General features: G+C 30.5%; 1 long non-coding RNA gene across 1 annotated transcript; it reads left to right on the top strand.

Moving 5' to 3' along the window:
- The first annotated feature begins 1,163 nt into the window (after positions 1-1,163).
- On the top strand, positions 1,164-5,171 carry LOC127720368 (uncharacterized). The gene is made up of 3 exons (XR_007990710.1): positions 1,164-1,783; positions 2,758-2,907; positions 3,251-5,171. It is a non-coding gene; the product is annotated as an uncharacterized LOC127720368 (long non-coding RNA).
- The last annotated feature ends 815 nt before the right edge of the window (positions 5,172-5,986 follow it).

Here is a 5,986-nt window from a genome sequence, read left to right as displayed (position 1 = left end):
CCTCTTATAAAAGCGAAAATGTAGTGCCCGAATTAAAGAACGTCCCAAATCAAGACTTTTGGAACCTAAAATTAAACAAAGCCGAAACAGATGTATGCATTCTTTGATTAATAAGGCCATTTTTCTCTATCCCTTAATTGTATTGGCACTTTTCTCTGTTCTTTATATTTTTACACCGCATAAATGTCCATTCTTTATATGTGCTGTCTTTTGTGTTATTTTTTATTTCGTTTTATTTTGCCCCTTATTCCCATCTTTTGTTCAATATTCCCTATCCTCTAAAACCTTATCCATACCCTCCATAATCCAGTTGCTTATTTATTCATTTGTAGCAACCTAATGAGTACTGTTCAAAATAAAAGGTTTGATACGCCATCTGGTGTTCTATTGGCACTATTGTATATAAAGAAAAACATAAAGCTAATTATGCACTTTTAAATATACTAGAATAGTTTGTTCTTAAATGGACGTTAAGCAACCAACAATCAATCAATCAATCATTTCCAATATGTTATAATTCCAGGCTTATATGCAGGAATTTGCATTGTTTGATTACTCGAAGAAAATCCGAAGAATTTAATATTTACCTTTTTTTAATAAGAGTCAGTCTAGCAATGTTTGATTTATGGAGTTTGCAGAAAAGAAAATAAATTTAAAAAAATAAAAAAAAAAAAAAAAACAGCGAAAAATGCACCAAAAATAATTAATATAAAATAATTCTCGTGTTCATAAATATAAAGAAAAGAGAATAATGGAGTACTTAAACATAAAAATAGAGAATAATGGAGATCAGAGTAAAATGGAAAAAAAAATACAGAAAAACGCGATTCAGACCCTCTTATTGAACTAAATAATTCTAGAGGTAGCTACTGTCATTTGTCTTTTACACTTTTCATTTTGCGTTTGATTCATCTCTAGATTCGTCAGACAGTTCTAACTACTTACTTACAGGCTATTATGATTTCTTATCTTCTTTTAACGTCTGCAGAAGATTTGTGCAGCTTCGGCATCTAGCTAAACACGAGTTCATGAAATAAACATGTCTTAAAAAAATGCCCCATTGCAAAGTACAATACATGCACAACCGTTGCGGTCATCTGATAATATAAATAAATACATGAATACCCGCAGCCCCCCCCCCCCCCCCCCCCTATTTGAAGAAAATAGTAACAAAGCCAGAAAAAGATAAATGAAATAAAAGAAAACAACAAACAAACAAAAATACCCCACACAATCCTAAAATTTTATTGGATAATGACATCTCTTATGAAAATTCATTTCCTGTTAATATTCGAAAAACACAGTTAAACAATGGCAAGGGTACTTATAATCTAAAAGTCATAGAGGAAACTCATCGAAAATGTGATAATTTATTCTACTTAACGCCAGACATATTAACCTTTGTTCGGCAATTTTTAAAGACAATTAATATTCTTTGCATGTTAACACAAAGTGAAAATAAATATGCCATGCACAACAAAATGGACAAATTTAACCAGAGCTAACAAAGTTATCTTTGTTTTGACAGTGGTTGCACTTTCTTTGCTTGTCTTTGGATTTTCAACGCCACTTTGGATTTTGATATCAGTGAAAACTGAATTTAACTTTGAAGCTTTTGAAATGGTCGAGAAGGAATATATTGGTCTTTGGCAGTGGTGCTTTAAACATTATGGATGTTTTGATCTATCTTTTCTGGCGAAACAATTTTCAATATTTACCAAGATTAACAAACGTTTTAATCTGATAGATGATGTGATAATAAACAAGGCCAACAGAATTATAAGTATGTTAATATATAATTATAGTTATACTTTTATATTTTGTATCTACTAATGTTGGGTTTTTCATATACATTAGGCATTATATGATATTAAGTTTTTTCCCGATTTCGGCTGCGATATGTGCTTTCTTTTTTTTTTATATTTATTTTAAACATTTTTGAATTTGGGAATAATGAATAAACTAGATAAGATGGTTGAATTTAGTGGACCAAACTTTAAATTTAATAAACAGTTTTTCAACGATAGTGTCGAAGATATGCCAACCCAGACACATTATTCTTAATCCGAGCCGAACAGTCTATGCTTTTGCTCATAAATGGTGCGAGATTAGGAGAAAAAAAAACAACAGTTCAGAACTCTATTGTTTAATCCGGCTTGGGTCGATCTTACAACGTCAGACAATCAAAGAAGTACTCTACAAAGAGACCATCGATGCCGTGTAACAGATATGTTGGACCTTTTCAGAGAGATTTGAAGTATAACTTAAGATGAGGGAATTAAAAAAATATTGTTACTTTCAATGATAAACTCAAGTTTTACAAACCTCTAGTTGCTAACTTCTATGTCTTTTCGTCACTGGCGAAAATTTTCCTCCATGGCAATCATACTACATCTTCTTACTTTTATAACATGCGTAAAACATATAAATGTTATTAATACAGACAGTAACATGGTAAGTACCATAAACAATACTGATCTTGTTTAATGTGGAACCGATAACATAGCATTAATGCAAATTTACTTCATGGAATAATGCATAATATTTACATTTTCAAGTTTTAAGTTATATTTAATTCACAACTCCGCGAAAAACAAAAGCGTATGCAAATAAACAAATTACATTCAACAATTCAGAATAACATATATATATATATATATATATATATATATATATATACAGTTGTAGGGAAATAAGTGAGATAGTTGTAATCCCGTTTACACAGAATCAACTTAAACTTTTTTTAACCTTTTATAGATTTGTGGACAATTTCTAGATCATGTGCAACTGTGGCCGTCGTTTGTGCAATATCGTTTTCGATTTGGAAACTGTATTTCATCTGGATACGGGAGATGAACCATGTCCGTGTCTACTATATTGTTTCAATTGTAGAAAATTTCATCATTGGTAAGTCTTAATATACTTTATACGAATCTTATGAAATTTGATGTATATCTAGATAATCATAGCTATTGCAGACATGTTTAACGGCGGTTGTTGCCGTCAACCACAATTCGTGAAGTATACCATAATGCATTTTATTATACAAATTTCTGTGCGAAAAAAGTCCATTAACATTATCATATTTTATAGCAGACAGCGACCATGGTGATGACAGATCCCAACGAACCAAGCGTTCGAATGGGATATTTTCTTTTCCTACAATCCGGTATATCTATTTTGAAGTTTAAAATTTAAACATGTATAGACAGTACTTTTTTGTTACATGTTACATGCATTTATATTGTAGGTCCTGCTTTATGTGTATGCTTGATAACGTTTAGTGTTGCAATACAAACCTATGATGAGCTAAAAATTAATCTATATAATAACGGATTGGATATTAACGAAATACTACACAAAGTAGACATTCACAGATATTTTTTCATTTCTTTTTGGATGGTTTGTGCTGCAACAATACTGTACTTTTCTAATGGGATACTAGCCATTGTCACTTTATGCAGAAGCTATGTAATCAACACAAAAGCCGCATCTGGAAGACGCTCAGTAGCAGCAACTAAAAGTGGAAACGAGAAATCGTTAGAAATGATTTATGTGTATAATTCATAAATTATAGAACAACTCTGACAGATTAACAGTTCGGTTTTTAGATTATAATTGATAATAGTCTTTGTTCGATTTCTTGTCATTCTGATGGCGTTTGTCGTACGGTTTTACCATTTCTCAGTTATACAAATATAAATTTTTGAGAATGAAAGGTAGAACTAAATCAATCTTGAGTAAGGCAACCGTATAAATAATTTATGGAGTGTCTTTTTTTTTTTTTACTAAAATTTCCTTTTTAGAATTAACAATATACTATAGGTACTTCTTAGAGCGCTCTTAGATATGTCCATTTGTTTTATCTCCTGTTCCTTTTCCCATATTTTACAAGTTTCCAATTAGATTCCTTTCCCCATATTTTATTGATGGTTTCTCTTCGGTCTCATTTACGTACTTGTATATCTTTATTTACTCTTGGCATGCATACATTATGTAACATGTTTATAAATATTAGAGTGGAAGTGCAATATTTTGTAAAGAGTCAAGCATGACTATTTTCCATATTTTTATCATGAAATCCGCCAATTAGTTTGCTTCAAATAAATGTTTGCTTTATTTGTATAGGTTAAAGTTAGTTTCGTGAGTTATTCTACTAATATGTTTATCGAACAGTGATGTTAACATTTTTGTTTTATCCTAGTTTATTATGAGTCATCCTCAGTGATCGCGTTTATGCCATGTCGACATGTATGAAAATCATACAACAGTTCGAAACAAAACAAAATGTAAAGGGTAAATTACTGGATAAAAACAATATATGTACATAGTCAGTAAAAAAAAAATTAAATTCAATGTACTTGCTACAAATCAGGAAAAAAGTTTGGCGAGCCTCGTTGTTCGTCCTGTTTCTTGTTGGTAAAATTATCAATCATATACTTATAAATATAGGAGTGATTTTTGAGTGACATTATATGGAATTTTAAAATCGATTAATTAATAAATTGTTTGAAAAATAAAGTTGCCACTCCCCAGACAAAGCTGATCTTAATGAATTTGGTATCAATATAATGTACTTAAATTATGAGTTTTATATATTTTATGTAAATATGTATGTATAGCTTCTCATGAGTCGTTAAACAGTGGCTCTGGTTTTATATATTTTGTGAGTTTATATTTTATACGTTTTTTTTTTTATAAAAAGTGAAACATTAATGTATTGTCTTTGTCTTGACTGCATTATTTAACATAATTCTAGAAATGTTAGAAGGCCCGGGCGGTAAATATAGGACAATACCACTGTTAAACTATCCGTAATTTTAGGCAGTTTATTTGCTGCTCCGGTTTTATCTCTTTTTATACATTCTGTAGATATCTCATACCTCTTATTTTCAGGTTTATGACAAAACTGTTGACAAAATACTTGTATTTTAAATTAGTAGTGAACATGTTTACTTCTAACTGACAAGATCTGCTTTGAAATTTTATTACAAAACAAATAAATGTAATATATTTAAATAATGCATTTTATATATATTATTAAATATTTATATCCAGTCACACAAATATACTCTTTTAAGAATGGCTTTGGTTTTATATATTATGTGAATTTGTATTTTTAACATATATTGTATAAAAAGTGAAACTTCAATAAAGTATTAATTATCTTGTTTTGTTTTTATTATTTAACATAATTCTAGACCCTTCGAAAATCAAACTAAAAGAACCAAAGGACCGTGCCGTACCACGCAGTGATGTGTAATAATGATACTCTGTACTTTCCATTGTTACACCGAACCATTGTACCTACATAATGTAGAGTATTTAACTATAAATAAGAATTACAAAATCTTGATTTAGAAGAATACTTGAAAAACTTTCCATAACTTACAAAACCTCTGGCCATGTAATTGCTGGTGATCTAAATATATAATTCACCTGAAAATCTCCGGAAGGTGATATCTGTTGGCTCCTAATTTAGAGAGTCACAACACATCAATTGAACCATTATTTTAAAATGATAATGGATTCCGTTGAGGATTACGCCAGAGCATGGACAAAACGAGAAAAGCTTGAACCAGACGCTCATTCAGAATTGGTTACATCAATTAGGTCGTTGACACAACGTAAAATCTATAAGTTGAAAAACTGTGTAAATGTTCGACCTAAGTCCGTATCGAGAGACAAAGAGGTTGTGAAATGTCTGAAATCTCTTCACGCTAAATATGTTGTTGTTGCTGCTGACAAGGCTTCACACAATATTGTTTTTTGTCTGTAAATCCGATGCAAGTGTCTAATCAAAGAAATAGGAATACATGAACGCTCGGGTAATCCCATGTACAAAAACGTAACCTTTGATAGGGGTGAGATCTTGACACACATATACGTATACGTATTTGCGGATTCATATGAACTCAAAATAACTTCTAGAAAATTTCAAATCTCGGTCATTCTCTGAAATAAATTATATCAAAACCTTCTATTA

The sequence above is a fragment of the Mytilus californianus genome, unplaced genomic scaffold, assembly GCF_021869535.1.
Source record: "Mytilus californianus isolate M0D057914Y unplaced genomic scaffold, xbMytCali1.0.p SCAF_11, whole genome shotgun sequence".
Taxonomy (NCBI): domain Eukaryota; kingdom Metazoa; phylum Mollusca; class Bivalvia; order Mytilida; family Mytilidae; genus Mytilus; species Mytilus californianus.
This window is presented reverse-complemented; position numbering and strand designations above follow the sequence as displayed.